The sequence below is a fragment of the Pongo pygmaeus genome, chromosome 4 (assembly GCF_028885625.2).
Source record: "Pongo pygmaeus isolate AG05252 chromosome 4, NHGRI_mPonPyg2-v2.0_pri, whole genome shotgun sequence".
Classification (NCBI taxonomy): domain Eukaryota; kingdom Metazoa; phylum Chordata; class Mammalia; order Primates; family Hominidae; genus Pongo; species Pongo pygmaeus.
This window is the reverse complement of record NC_072377.2, coordinates 128,233,514-128,250,394: the sequence shown is the minus strand read 5'-3', so window position 1 is coordinate 128,250,394 and position 16,881 is coordinate 128,233,514.

Genomic DNA, 16,881 nt, shown 5'->3' with positions numbered 1-16,881 from the left:
GCAGCTTGAATGAACTAAGATATGGGAAATCCAGTCTCTCCACTTTCACACATAACATTCCAGAAACTCTCTCTCCCTCAGTCCTCTGGTCTGACTCCTGCACAATTCATTCCATATACCACTCCCCCCTCCCTGCACTCATTTGCCTACTTACCAGCCAACTGGAGTGACCAAGACAAAGTGTTTGGTATCAATTTTACTTAGCCTTAACATGTCATTTGCTACAGTACATTTCTCCACTTTGGCCTGTTTATTAATTCTTTTCAAGAATAACTTTGTGTAATTTGAGTTTATTTCAGTTAAGTTCAGTTTGCTTTCAACAGACCTTGATAATTTGCCATCTCTTAATCTGCCTTTAGAGGTTTTCTTTTTGTTTGTTTAGAGACAGAGTCTCCCTCTATCCCCCAAACTGGAGTGCAGTGGCGTGATCTCAGCTCACTGCAACCTCTGCCTCCCAGGTTCAAGTGATTCTCCTGCCTCAGCCTACCGAGTAGCTGGGATTACAGGTGTGCACTACCATGCCTGGCTAATTTTTGTATTTTTAGTAGAGACGGGGTTTCACCATGTTGGCCAGGCTGGTCTCGGACTCCTGACCTCAGGTGATCTGCCCCCCTTGGCCTCCCAAAGTGCTGGGATTATAGGCCTGAGCCACCGCGCCCAGTCTTGGCTTTCTTTTTAAAGCTTACGGTCATAAGAGATTTCTCAGCCAGACTGTAACTCACATTTACCCTTCAAAGCTCCCTCACACTAGCTTTCTACTCTCAGCACAGGTTACTCACTGCCCCTTGACTCTTATGTTCCTTCAGAATAATATGTTCCTTCAAAATAATAACTCCAAGGACCATTTGTAGGATAAAATTAAATACAATACTGTAGTTACAGAGTCTCCATAATTTGGCTGCCTGTCAGGGAAGCTAACACTGAATTTACTGCCCCACTATACTTACCAAAATTCCATCTGAGAGGCATATTATTTATGGAGAATTACCCGAAGGATATTCAGTCTATCCATTCTGCTTATCCATTTGCTAAAAACCATAAAATCTGCCCTTACATTAAGCTAGATTATCAGACAGCTCTGTGCCTGCTTGCACCACTGTGGCCTTACCCATCTACATTTGTTTCCAGAATTCCATTTTGGCATGATGATATCAGCCCACATTGAAAAACACTGCAAAGTGAGAGACCTACAAAAACCTGCAGCTCATTTGCTGTAAGGATGCTGCTGAGGATTTTGCTTGGTATTTCACATTGTCCTCTTTAAGAGGACCCAGAAGAGAAATCTTTCTAGTGGTAGGAATAGCTTTGCTTTTTCTGAGCAAGTGGTTTGTTTTGTTTTATGGACACTCTAAGACATTAAGCCAATCATGTTTTGCTTTAGTGCTGGATCCTGGAGAGCTGAGAGTTGTGTGTGCTCCATCTCTGGTGAACACGTACATGTACATGAACATGTGCATGAACTATAGCTTACTAATATTCCTTACCCTTATTCGTCTCATTGTCTCATTTATTTATTTTTTGTTTTTTGACTTTTCTTTTTAACTTTTAGGTTCAGGGGTACGTGTGCAGATTGTTGCATGGTAAATTGTGTGTCATGGGGGCTTGGTGTACAGATTATTTCATCACCCAAGTAATAATCGTAGTACCCAGTAGGTAATTTCTTTATCTTTACCCTTCTCCCACCCTCCATCCTCAAGTAGGCCCTGGTGTCTATCGTTCCCTTCTTTGTGTCCATGTGTACTCAATGTTTAGCTCCCACTTCTAAGTAAGAATATGCAGTATTTGGTTTTCTGTTCCTGCATTAGTTCACTTAGGATAATGACTCCAACTCCACTGATGTTGCTGAAAAGGACATGATCTCATTCTTTTTATGACTGCGTAGTATTCCATGATGTGTATGTACCATATTTTCTTTATCCAGTCTACCATTGATGGGCATTTAGGTTGATTCCATGTCTTTGCTGTACTGAATAGAACTATTATGAACATGCACATGCACTGCCTTCCACAGGGGCTGAACTAATTTACATTTCCGCCAACAGTGTATGAACATTCCCTTTTCTCCACAGCCTCCACAGCATCTGATATTTTTTGATATTTTAATTATAGCTATTCTGACTGCTGTGAGATGGTATCTCATTGTGGTTTTGATACGCATTTATGTGATGATTAATGATGTTAAGGGTTTTTTTCATATATTTTTTGGCCACTTATATGTCTTCTTTTAAGAAGTGTCTGTTCATATCTTTTGCCCACTTTTTAATGGAGTTATTTGATTTCTGCTTGTTGAATTAAATTCCTTATAGATGCTATATATTAGCTTTTTCTTGGATGCATAGTTTGTGAATATTTTCTCCCATTCTATAGGTTGTTTGTTTACCCTGCTTATAGTTTCTTTTGCTGTGCAGAAGCTCTTAAGTTTAGTAGCATTCATCAATTTTTGTTTTTGTTGCAATTGCTTTCAGTGTCTTCATCATGAAATCTTCACCTATGTCCAGAATGGTATTATCTAGGTTATCTTCCAGGTTTTTATAGTTTTAGGACTTACATTTGAGACATTAATCCACCTTGAATTAATTTTTGCATATGGTGTAAGAAAGTGGTTCAGTTTCAATCTTTTGTATATGGCTAACCAGTTATCCCAAGACTATCTATTGAATAGGGATTCCGTTCCCTGTTGCTTGTTTTTGTCTACTTTGTCAAAGATCATATGGTTGTAGGTGGGCAGCTTTATTTCTGGGATCTCTCTTCTTTTCCATTGGTCTACATGTCTGTTTTTTGTACCAGTGCCATGCTGTTTTGGTTACTGTAGCCTTGTGTTATAGTTTGAAGTTGGGTAATGGAATGCCTCCAGCTTTGTTCTTTTTGTTTAGGGTTACTTTGGCCATTCAATCTCTTTTTTAGTTCCATATAAATTTTGAAATAGTTTTCTCTAATTTTATGAAGAATCTCATTGGTAATTTGATAGGAATATCACTGGATCTGTAAATTGCTTTGGGCAGTATGGCCATTTTGACAATATTAATTCTTCCTATCCATGAGCATGGAATGTTTTTCCGTTTGTTTTTGTCATCTCTGATATCATTCAGCAGTATCTTGTAATTCTCATTGTAGAGATCTTTTACCTCCCTGATTAGCTGTATTCCTAGGTATTTTATTCTTTTTGTTGCTATTGTGAATGAGATGAGTTCTTGATTTGGCTCTCAGCTTGGACATTGTTGGTGTATAGAAATACTATTGATTTTTGTATATTCATTTTGTATCCTGAAACTTTGCAGAAGTTACTTATTAGATCCAGGAGCTTTTTGAGAGGGATTATAGGGTTTCCTAGGTATAGAATTATATCATCTGCAAACAGAGGTAGTTTGACTTTTTCTCTTCCTATTTGGATGTGTTTCATTTGTTTCTCCTGCCTGATTGTTCTGGCTAAAACTTCCAGTACTATGTTGAAGAGAAGTGGTGAGAGTGGACATCCATGTCTTGTTTCAGTTCTCAAGGGGAATCCTTCCAACTTTTGCTCATTCAATATGATGTTGGTTCTGAGTTTGTCATAGGTGGCTCTTATTATTTCGAGGTATGTTTCTTTGATGCCTAGTTTGTTGAGGGTTTTTTAAATGAATGGATGTTGAATTTTATTGAAAGCTTTTTCTGCACCTATTGAGATAGTCACATGGTTTTTTGTTTTTAGTTCTGTTCATGTGATAAATCACATTTGTTGATTTGTATATGTCAAAATGACTTTGCATCCCAGGGATAAAACCTACATGATTGTGGTGAATTAACTTTATAATATGCTGTTTGATTTGGTTTGCTGGCATTTTGTTGAGGATTTTGCATCAATGTTCATCAAGAATATTGGCCTGAAGCTTCCCTTTTTCATTGTAACTCTGCCAGGTTTTGGTATCAGAATGATGCTGACTTCCTAGAATGAGCTGGGGAGGAGTCCCACCTCCTCACATTTTTGGAATAGTTTCAGTAGGAATGGCACCAGCTCTTCTTTATGTATCTGCTAGAATTTGGCTATAAATATGGTCCTGGGTTTTACCTAGTTGGTAGGCTTTTTATTACTGATTCGATTTTGGAATTCATTATTGGTCTGTTCAGGGACTCTATTTATTCCTGGTTTAATCTTGGGAGCCTGTATGTTTCCAGGAATTTATCCATTTCTTCTAGGTTTTCTAGTGTGTTTGTGTAGAGGTGTTCATAGTAGTCTCTGAGGGATTTTTGTATTTCTGTGTGGTTGGGGGTAATGTTCTCTTTGTCATTTTTGATTGTGTTTGTTTGGATCTTTTCTTTTTTTTTTTTAATTAGCCTAGCTAGCAGTCTGCCAATCTTATTTATTCTTTCAAAGAAGAAACTCCTGGATTCATTGATCTTTTGTAAGTCTTTTTACGTCTCAATTTCCTTCAGTTCTGATTTTGGTTATTTCTCATCTCTGCTATCTTTGAAGTTGTTCACTCTTGTTTTTCTAGTCTCTCTAGGTGTGATGTTAGGTTGTTAATTTGAGATCTTTCTAACTTTTTGATGTGGGTGCCTAGTGCTATTAACTTTCCTTTTAACACTGCTTTAGCTGTGTCCCAGAGATTCTGGTATGTTGTATCCTTTTTCTCATTAGTTTCAAAGAATTTCTTGATTTCTGCCTTAATTTCATTATATACTAAAAAGTCATTCAGGAGCAGGTTGCTTAATTTCCAGGTAATTGTAGGGTTTTGAGTGATCTTAGTATTAATGTCTGGTTTTAGTGTGCTGTGGTCTGAGAGTATAATTAGTATGATTTTAGTTGTTTTGAATTCGCTGACAATTGTTTTATGGATGATTGTGTGATCAACTTTAGAGTATATACCATGTGCAGATGAGAAGAATGATGAGAAGAATGATGAGAAGAAAATGAGCAGAAAAACAATATTCTTTTGTCTTCTAGTGGAGAGTTCTGTAGATATATGTTAGATCCATTTGGTCAAGCGTCAAGTTCAGGTTCCAAATATCTTTGCTAGTTTTCTCCCTTGGTGATCTGTCAAATACGGTCAAGAGGATGTTTAAATTTCCCACCATTATTGTGTGGTTATCTAAGTTTCTTTGTAGGACTCAAAGAGCTAAGAACTTGTTTTATAAATCTGGGCACTCCTGTATTGGGTGCATATATATTTAAGATAGTTAGGTCTTGTTGAATTGAACCTTTAACCATTATGTAACGCTCTTCTTTGTCTTTTTTTATTGTTGTTGGTTTAAAGTCTATTTTGTCTGAAATCAACTTAGCTTTTTTCTGTTTTCTGTTTGTTTGGTAGATTTTATTCCATCCCTTTAATTAGTTAAATTTTTCTGGGTATAAAGGAGGTGTATATATTTATGAGGTACAGGAGATGTTTTGATACAGGCATGCAATATGAAGTAAGCACATCATGGAGAATGGTGTATCCATCCCCTCAAGCACTTATCCTTTGAGTTACAAACAATCCAATTACATTATTTTAAAATGTATAATCAAGTTATTATTGACTATAGTCATCCTGTTATGCTATCAAATAGTAAGTCTTATTCATTCCATTTTTTGTACCCATTAACCATCCCAGCCTCCTCCCTAGGCACCCACTATTATTCCCACTCTCTGGTAAACATTGTTGCATTCTCTATGTCTATGAGTTCAATGGATTTGATTTTTAGATCCCACAAATAAGTAAGAACATGCAATGTTTATCTTTTTGTGCCTGGCTTATTTCACTTAACTTAATGACCTCCAGTTCCATCCATCCTGCTGCAAATGATTGGATCTCATTACTTTTTTATGGCTGAATAGTACTCCATTATATATGCGTATCGCTTTTTTTTTAATCCATGAACACTTAGGTTGCTTTCAAATCTTAGCTATTGTAAACAGTGCTGCAGCAAACATAGGAGTGCAGATATCTCTTTGATATACTGATTTCCTTTCTTTTGGTATATATCTATCAGTGTTCCATCCCTTTAATTTGAGCATATTGATACCATTGCAAGTGAGATGGCCTCTTAAAGACAGTATACAGTTATCTAACTTGCCACTCTGTGCCTTTTAATTGGGCGCTTTTAGCCCATTTACTTTCACAGTTAATATTGATATGTGCAGATTTGATCCTGTCATGTTGTTAGCTGGTTATTATGCAGAGTTGATTGTGTAGTTGCTTTATAATGTCAACGGACCACGTACTTGTGTGTTTTTGTGGTGGCCAGTAATCGTCTTTCTTTTCCATATTCAGCACGCTCTTAAGGACATCTCATAAGACAGGTCTTGTGGTAATGAATTCTCTTAGCATTTGCTTATCTGACAAAGATCTTATACCTTATTTCTCCTTCACTTATGAAGCTCAGTTTCACTGGATGTGAAATTCTTGGTTGGAATTTCTTTTCTTTGAGAATGCTGAATATAGGCCCCCAATCTCTTCTGGCTTATGGGGTTTCTGCTGAAAGATCCACTGTTAGCCTGTTGGGATTCCCTTTGTAGCTTATCTGCTCCTTCTCTCCAGCTGCCTTTAACATTTTTCCTATCATTTTGACCTTGGAAAATCTGATGACTTGTGGATGGCTGTCTTGTATATCTTGCAGGAGTTCTCTGCATTTTCTGAATTTGCATGTTGGCCTCTCTAGTGAGGTTGGGGAAATTCTTATGGACAATATACTGAAATATATTTTCCAAGTTGTTTGCTTTCTTTCCCTTGGTGTCTTTCAGGGACACCAATGAGTTGTAGATTTGCTATCTTTACATAAGCTCCTATTTCTCATAGGTTTTGTTCATTTTTTATTATTTTTTTCTTGAATTTTGCCTGAATTATTTCGTAGAACTGGTCTTCAAACAAATTTTTTCCCTCAGCTTGGTTAATTCTACTGTTAATACTTGCAATCGTATTATGAAATTCTTAAAGTGAGTTATTCAGCTCTATAAGATTACTTTGGTTCTTTCTTAAAATGGCCATTTTGTCTTTCAGCTCCTTTATCATTTTATTATATTCTTTATATTCCTTGGATTGGGTTTTGACTTTCTCCTGAATCCCAATGATCTTCATTCCTAATCCATATTCTGAAACCTGTGTCTGTCATTTCAGCCATTTCAGCCTGATTGAGAACTCACAGGGAACTAGTGCTGTCATAAGAAGACACTCTGACTTTTCGAGTTGCAAGAGTTGTTGTGCTGTTCCTTTCTTGTCTGTGTGGGCTGATGTTCCATCAATCTTTAAAGTTGCTATCTTTTGGATGAGGTTCTTTTTCTTTTATCTTAGTTAATGTCCTTGGTTAATTGTGATATAAGGGAGAGGGGGTATTTAGTTGGCTGGCTTCATTTCTAGAAGATTTTAGGGAGCCAAGTCTCAGTTCAACACTCCTAGGCTTAATGCTCCAATTCTGGGTGGTTGGTACCAGGCCCTTGGCTTTGTTTTCTAGCCCCTTGAGATTAGAAACCTGCTGTGCTGGAGGCACTTATGCATTCCCAATCCACTGGCCACAACACTGATGGGGGGTGCCAGCCAAAGTGCTTCAACAGGACAGTGGCAGCAGGATCTGTGTGCAATCATGCATTCCAGTAACTATAGCAGCATGGTGGTGTACATACATGTCTGCAGGAAGGGCAATGGCAGGAGCAGAGTGGCAGCATTCTTGCATGCACTTGCACCAGCAGTGGCAGTGAGGTCACAAGGGCATGACACTTGTGGGGCACGGGATTGCCAACATCTGTGCACATGTTCGCACTGCTGTTATTGTCTCATTTAATTTTTCCAATTTTAAATGTATTTTTTAATGCCTCCTTAAAATATTTGTTAAAGTAAAGGGGGAATATAAATGACTGGACACACAAATGCATGCCGACACTTAAAACAGGGCTCAGCTTCCATTTGCTTCTCTCACATATTTCCTCATCCCCGCCCCCCCCACCCCCGCGAGTTTGGAAGAATTTCATATGGCTTAAGAGAAGACAAGAATAACTGATAGTAGCCAACTTCAACATCAGCCCTCTCCAGCTATGGAGATCTTGTGAAGTAAGAAATCTCTGAAAACCTTGACTATTCTCAGGCCACTCAAAGGAAACACAGAATGGTGAAATCAAAGACAGATGTGAGTACTCCCATACCCAAAGCATCAGGAGCTTCAAATAACAGTTACTGTGTGTTCTGATGACTAAATTTAAAAGCAAATTACATCAGATTGCCTGTTAACAATCTAGTATCTATTAAGTTATTTGTGGTTCATAAGTAAACTAGCCTCTTTGCTGTTTCTACCTCCGAAATATGATATTAACTCCAGAAGCCTCCACTCAGCTAGATGCTGCCATCCTACATGGCTAATTGCCTCCTGAAAGTGTCAATTTAGATATGCATATTTTTCAACACTAATTTTACCTCTCATAAACAGAGGATGCTATTTTCTTTTTTTATACCAAACATATGGCTTCTTATTGTGTGAAAATACTGGAGTTGTTCTGTGTCCTACAGACTTACTCTAAGAAAGTTAAACAGTTTTTTTTTTATTGTCCATGTGAGTCTTCTATTTACAATTAGCAGTGATTTTTTTCAATATTTAAACAATAGTATTAAAAGAATGCTTAACAGCTGTGTGCAAAATCAGTACATACTTAGGCTTAAGGTCCTGACAAAATCTAATCAGCATCAAATTGCATTTTGTCATACTCATATAAAATTTTAGGGCTTTGTGTTTCTTTAAATAGTTCTGAAATTCAGAAATAATTCCCTGAGAGACGGGCATAATAAGGCTGTCTACCAACCACAGACTTTCTGGCACGCAATGAAATTCAAAAAGGGTAACACTATTGTTTTTCTCCAGCCTTCTCACCTCCAGATAAACAATCTGGCCATTCAGAAGCAAAAAAATACCCAGGGCACTAAGTTCACGACAGGGTTATTCTGAAGCTTGAGCATTCCCAAGGCAGAAATGCCCTGATTTTGACCTAGAATTAAATATTGGGCCTTGGTAGACTTACAGGACAGACCTCCTTCAGTCACTCTGGAGTAAGGTCATACCAGTTTTTCTGTCAACAAAGCAAGTTAACAGACAAGCTTAAGAGCTCATGATGAAACAAAATATAATTCAACATGTGAATTTCTGATTTCTATCAGTAAAGAGTCTAGGACCCAATGGTGTGTTGATAAATACTTAACAATCAGTTCTCTGGGAGAATTATTCAAAAGCAAACTCTGATTTGCATCATTTGCCTATTTCCACACCATGAACACTAAATACTTTCACCATGGCTAATTTCAAGCTACCAACATGATCTCACTGAATGTGGAGATGGAAAGAGATATGCACAATTAGCTCTCACCTAGACCACCTCCAATAGTCTGCTCTGCTGGGACCCACCCCACCCAACGGACACATAGAAGTTTTACTTACCCACCCTGCTTAGTGGAGCCCCTCTTTTTTTTTTTTTTCTTTCCTTACAAGACTATATGCTGTCTCTTTCTACCTGCTTCATCTTGCCTCAAATAATCAACCAATTTTTATTTTCTTGTTTCCAGTGGGGTTAGAATCAACCAAATTCTTACTTCCTACAAGAGTACTTCCGTTGGTCCACATTGTATTCTGAGATCCCTACCCTTCCCTCTCGGGAAGACTTCCCTACTTTTGTGTCACTTCTTTATCCTGGATGCATTTCCTAGTCTCATAGGCACTAACCCAGAAGCATTGGGAAGAAGAGTTTCAGGGGAGGATGCGTCTGATCTCTCTGAGGGGTACATATAGGCATATAACCCTCATGAAAAATTAGGAAGCCATCAAGTCCCATTTGCCCAGTATTGCCACTCCCTGCCTCTCTCCGAATCATTGTCCAATTCCCATTACCTCCTTAATGGGGGGAAGTTGAGGGAGGAGAAAAGATCATACGTTTGCTGAGCTACATCTTTTTTTAATTCCACCAGCTTCTTAATATAGCTCTGTTTCTTGGCTTTAATCAATAATAAATTCTAATTTTGTTCCCTTAGCGTGGGCACCCAATGCTGTCTTATTGCAATGTGGCATCTAGAGCAAACATATTTCAGCAGAGATTTTACCAGACTTACTTGAGAGGACACTTCAGCAATATACATACAATATACAAAATGTATATCTATGTAATTATGTATTTGTATTATTTTGTATTGTATGTATTTGTATATATTGCATTTCTGTTTTGTCTTTTATGTATACTACATGTATCTGTATATTTGTACATATATATTATATGTATACTGGATGTATATGTATATTGTATATATATTATATGTATACACTATGCATACTCCTAAAACTACACCAGCACTAAACACTCAAGTTTAAAATGGGATATATGGTCTCATGTCTGAATCTCCAGGCTTCCTTTCCTAGATTCAACTCTCCATAATATAGTTCAATTTGTCAGCTTTTGAAACATCTCAATTCCGTTCATGTTTCTAGTTAATTTTAAAGGTCATTTTTTTCTTTTCCTAGCAGCAATTTTATGCCCCTCTAAAATAACGTTGAGATTTCAGTAAATGGAAGTACCCAGTACAACCTGCTTCCATTGCTTCCCCCAAACTACTAGACCAAAGACCTGATGTAAACAGGAAGATGGTTTGGATCCTCCCCACAAATCTTTCACATGGAGTTTCCATCTCCAGAAGCCATCCGACTTCCTTTAATGTCCCATGAGTTTTAAATAAGCAACCAAATAATATATCACCCAAATTAGGACACTGTTGAAAGTGAAAGAAGGTACTGAAGATACATAAATAACTAATCTACAGCAGGCATGTATTGAGACTGCCCTAGGAAACGTAGGGTCTCCTTAATTATAATTTTCTTGCCATGGGATAACTTTACTTGTTATCTCATGCAGAAAATTCCTGCTGGAATAAGCCTGATGGGTTCACACAGTAAAGCAGATTCTTGGCTCTCTGGTTGAAACTTCTATTTTTTAACTTATGCTCCCTCAGGAACTCTAATACCACACTCCTGTCTCCACACACTCTTTTGTTGGTTTTTCATGCCGTGGTACAACAGTCTTGGAATCTAGGCATGCCATCTGTCTCTGACTTTTCTATGTTTCTGCTGTTCCCCTGAGTGCCAATTCCACTCCAGAGGCATGTTGCAAAAGCACAGAAATGTTGCTGACTATAGTCCTGAGTTCCATTGTAGAAGAGCCAAGGATTGTAGCCCTTTCTGGAAGAGGCCATATAATAATACAATCTACATTCACTGGGATGAGAAAGACTGTAGGAGAAGCATTTTTGTTAACTATGACCTGGAGTCCAGTTTAGAAAACGTTAGGAAATGACATACATGTAGAAGACACGTCTAGGCTGGAGATATAAGTTTAGAAGTCACCAATACATAAAAGGTTTTTAAAGTCTTAGAAACATAGGACAATATATAAGATTTGTTAAACACTCAAAAATTAATTAATATAATTCATCACATCAACAGGTTAAAGAAGAAATATCATATGATCATATCAATAGATGCAAAAAGAGCATCTGACAAAATCAAACACTCATGGTAAAAACTTTAGCAAACTAGGAATAGAGCAGAACTTCTTGATCTTGATCAAGAACATATACCCCCCAAAGCCCCCACACCTAACATCATACTTGATGGTAAAACAAACAAAAAACCATTATTTTCCCTTTAATTTCAGGAATAAAGGAATGATGCCCCTTCTAGCCATTCCTATTCAACATGCTAGAAGTCCTAGCTAATACAATAAGACATGAAAAGAAAAGTATACAGATTGGGAAGGAAGAAATAAAACTGTCTTTGTTCACAGATGGCATGATTGTCTATTAAGGAAATCCCAAAGAATCAACAACAAGAAGAACAAAAACTTTTGGAACTAATAAGTGGCTATAACAAGGTTGCAGGATAAAAGGTCAGTATACAAAGTAAATTGCCTTCTTATATACCATCAATCAACAATCAAAATTTGAAATTTAAATTACTATATCATTTACATTAGCACCAAAAATTTAAATACATTTGGGAACCACATAATGATGTTTTAGTCAATAAAAGACTGCATATATGTCAGTGGTACTATAAGATTATAGTGGAGTTGAAAAGTACCTATTGCCTAGGATTTACTTACTATGTTTTATATTATTATTTTAGTGTGTACTCCTTCTATTTATATAAGAAAAGCAAACTGCAAAGACAGCCTAAAGCATGTCCTTCAGGAAGTACTCAAAAAGAAGGCACTGTTATTATAGAAGATGATAGCTCCATGCATGTTATTGGTCCTAAAGGCCTTCAGTGGGACAAGATGTGGAGGTGGAAGAGAGTGATATTGATCATCCTGACCCTGTGTAGGCTTTAAGCTAAGGTATGTGTTTGTATCTTGGTTTTTCTTTTTATTTTGTACAACTTTATGGGGTACATGTGAAATATATATATATATAAAATATATATTTAGGGTATTTAGGATGCCCATATCCTGAGTACAATACATTTTGTTAACTTCTATCACTTTATTCTGCTATCTAACATTGACTTTATTAGTTCCACCTAATTTTACCTTTGTACCCTTTTTTTTTTTTTTTTTTTTTTTTTTTTTTGATATGGAGTCTCACTCTGTCACCCAGGCTGGAGTGCGGTGGCATGATCTCAGCTCACTGCAAGCTCCACCTCCCGGGTTGACGCCATTCTCCCGCCTCAGCCTCTCAAGTAGCTGAGACTACAGGCACCCGCCACCACGCCTGGCTAATTTTTTGTATTTTTAGTAGAGACAGGGTTTCACCGTGTTAGCCAGGATAGTCTTGATCTCCTGAACTTGTGATCTGCCCACCTTGGCCTCCCAAAGTGCTGAGATTATAAGCATAAGCCACCGTGCCTGGCCATGTTTGTACCCTTTAACCCACTTGTCTTCGTCCTTTTCCTGCCCTCTACTCACCCTGTTCAGTCTCTGTAATGTATCTTTCCATTCTCTACCCATGTGATCAAACTTTTTAGCTCCAACATGTAAGTCAGAACATGTAACACTGATCTCAACTTCCAGCTATGTTGCTGCAAATGACAGGATTTCATTTTTTATATCCTGATACATATACACACTGCGTTTTCTTGATCAGTTCATCCATTAATGAACACTTAGGTTGATTCCATATCTTTGCTCTTATAAATGGTGCTGCAATAAACATGCCAGTGCAGATATCCCTTTGATATGTTGATTTCTTTTCTTTGGTGTAGATACTCAGTAGTGGAATTAATGGATTGAATTGTAGTTTGCTTTTGTTTTCTTTTTTTTTTTTTTTTTTGAGAAATGGCCATACTATTTTCCATTGTGGCTATATTAGCTTACATTCCCACAACAGTTATAAGAATTCCCTTTTTTCCATATCCTCACCAAGATCTACATTTTCTTTTTTTTTGGTCTTTTTAATAACAGCCATTCTGAAAGGGGCAAGATGATATCATTATGGTTTTGATTTGAATGTCCATGATGATTAGTGATGTTGAGCATTTCTCATATACCTGTTGGCCATTTGTCTTATCTTTTGAGAAGTGTCTATTCATGTTCTTTGCATACTGTTTAATGTGATTATTTGTTTTTTACTTGTTGTTTGAGTTCCTTGTATATCCTAGATATGAGTCTCCTATTGGATGAATAGTTCGCAAATATTTTCTCCCATTCAACAGGTTGTCTCTTCACTCTGTTGCTTATTTATTTTGCTCTGCAGAAGCTCTTTAGTTTAATTAAGTTTTATTTGTCTATTTTTCCTTTTTGCTGCCTTTGCTTTTCAGGTCTTAGTCGTTAAGTTCTTTGCCTAGACCTATATCCAGGAGAGTTTCCCCTAGGATTTCTTTTAATATTATAGTTTTGGGTCTTATGATTAAGTTCTTCAACCCAGTTTGAATAGAGTTTTGTATATGGTGAGAGACAGAAATCCAGTTTCATTCTTCTCCATGTGGCTATCCAATTTTCCCAGCACTGTCTATGGAAGAGGGTGTTTTTCCTTAACGCAAGTTCTCGTTGGTTTTGACAAAGATGAATTGTGGTAAATACATGGCTTTATTTCTGGATTCTCTATTACGTTTCATTAGTCTATGTGTTTTTTTATATTACTATCATGCTATTTTGGTTACTGCAGCCTTGTAATATATTTTAAAATCAGGTAATGTGATGCTTCCAGCTTTGTTCTTTTTGCTCAGCACTACTTTGGTTATTTGAGCTCTTTTTTGGTTTCATATGAATTTTAGAATTTTTTAATAATTCTGTGAAGAATGATGTTGATATTTTGATAGAGATTGCTTTGAATCTATAGATTGCTTTGCACAATATGGTCATTTTAATAATGTTAATTCTTCCTATCCATGAGCATGGGATGTTTTTCCATTTGTTTATGTCATCTTCAATTTCTTTTATCAGTGTTTTGTAATTTTCTTTGTAGAGATCTTTCATCTCCTTGGTTAAATTTATTCCAAGATATTTTTATTTTCTTCTGTAGCTATTATAAATGGGACTGCATTCTTGATTTCTTTCTCTGCTAGGTTATTATTGGTGTAAAAACTTTTACTAATTTTTATAGTTGATTTTCTATCCTGCAACTTCACTGAATTCATTTATCAAATCTAAGAGTTTTTTGGTGAAGTCTTTAGGGTTTATCAGATATAAGATCATATCATAAGCAAAGAGGAACAATTTGACTTTCTCTTTTTCTATTTAGAGGCCTTTTACTTATTTCTCTTCTGTGATTGTTCTGGTCAGAACTTTCAGTACTATGTTCCAGTCAGTAAACTAGAAAAGGCAGACCCTCCCTCAGTCTGGGTTGGCATCATCTAATCAGCTGCCAGAGCTGCTATAATAAAGCAGGCAGAAGAAGACTGAAAGGGCAGACTTGCTGAGTTTTTCATACTTATCTTTCTTTCTTTCCATGCTGGATGCTTCCTGCTCTCAAACATTAGACTCCAGATTCTTCAGCTTTTGGACTCTTGGACTTACACCAGTGATTTGCCAGAGGCCCTTCAGGCTTTGGCCACAAACTGAAGGTTGCACTGTTGTCTTCCCTACTTTTGAAATTTGGGGACTTGGACTGACTTCCTTGCTCCTCAGCTTGCAGACGGCCTATTGTGGGACTTCACCTTGTGATCATGTGAGCCAGTACTGCTAATAAATTCCCCTTCATATATACATCTACCCTATTAGTTCTGTTCCTCTAGAGAACCCTGACTAATACAGATTTTGGAGTGGTGAAAGTGGTCATACTTATCTTGTTCCAGTTCTCAGAGGAAACACTTTCAATTCCTTACCATTTAGTATGATGTTAGCTGTGAGTTTGTCATATATGCTGTTGATGTGATGTATCACATTTACTGATTTGTGTATGTTGAACTATCCTTGCATTCCCAGTATAAAGGTCACTTGATTGTGGTGTATTACCTTTTTGATGTGCTGTTAGACTCAGTTTGCTTGCAATCTGTTGACAATTTTTGTGTGATATTTATCACAGATACGAACTGCAGTTTTTTTGTTGTTGTGTCCCAGTCTGGTTTTGGTATCAGAGTGATGCTGGCCTTGTTGAATGAGTTAGGGAGAGTTCCCTTCTCTTGAATTTTTTGGGATACTTTCAGAAGGATTTGTATTAGCTCTTTGTACATTTGATAGAATTCAGCTGTGAATTTATCCTGCCCTGGGCTTTTCTCTGTTGGGAGTCATTTTATTGCTGATTCAATTTCACTAGTCATTATTTCTCTGTACAGGTTTTCTATTTCTTCCTGATTCAATCTTGGTAAGTGGTATGTTTCCAAGCATTTATCCATTTTCTCCTATGTTTTCCAGTTTATCAGGGTATTGTTGTTTATAATAGTCTCTGATAATCTTTTGTATTCTGTGGTATCAATTGTAATGTCTTCTTTTTCATCTCTGATTTTATTTGGGTCTCCTCACTTCTTTCCTTGCTTAGTTTATATAGCAGTTTCTCAATTTTGTTTATCTTTTCAAATTACCAACTCTCAGTTTTATTGATCTTTTGTATTATTTTTCATCTCTATTTTGTTTAGTTCTGTTCTGATCTTTATTATTTCCCTCCTTCTGCAAATTTTGAGCTTGGTTTGTTCTTGCTTTTCTAGTTTCTTGAGGTGCATTGTTAGGTTGTTAATTTGTAATCTGTTTTTTGATGTAGGCATTTATTGCTATAAACTTCCCTCTTAACACTATTTTGTTGTATCCCACAGGTTTTGATATGTTGTGTTTCCATATTCATTTGTTTCACAAAATTTTTTTATTTCCATCTTAATTTCTTCATTGACCTAATGGTTAATCAGGAATATATTGGTTAATTTCCATGTATTTATATAGTTTTCAAAGTTCCTCTTTGTATTGGTTTCCAGTTTTATTCCACTGTGGTCTGAGAAGACACTTAATATGATTTCAATATTTTAAACTTTGTTGAGACTTGTTTTGTGGTTAACATATGGTCTATCCTGAAGAATGTTCCATGTGCTAATGTAAAAGAAAAATGTAATTCCACAGTTGTTGGATGGAATTTTCTCTAAATATCTATTAGGTCCATTTGGTATCAAGTTAGGTTTAAATCCAATGTGTTGCTGTTGTTGTTGTTGATTTTCTGCCTAGATAATCTGCCTAATGCTGACAGTGGGGTGTTGAAGTCTCCCGCTATTATTTTATTGCAGTCTCTCTCTCTCTCTCTTTAGATCAAATAATATTTGCTTTATGAATATTTGTGCTTCATTGTTGAGTGCACATAAATTTAGAATTGTTATATCTTTCCGCTGGACTGATTCCTTTATCATTACATAATGACCTTCTTTATCTTTTTTATTGTTCTTGCTTTGAGGTGTTTTTATCTGATATAAGTATAACTGCTCCCGTGCACTTTGGGTTTCTGTTTTTATGGAATAGCTCCCCATCTCTTTTCTGTCACATATGTCTGGTAA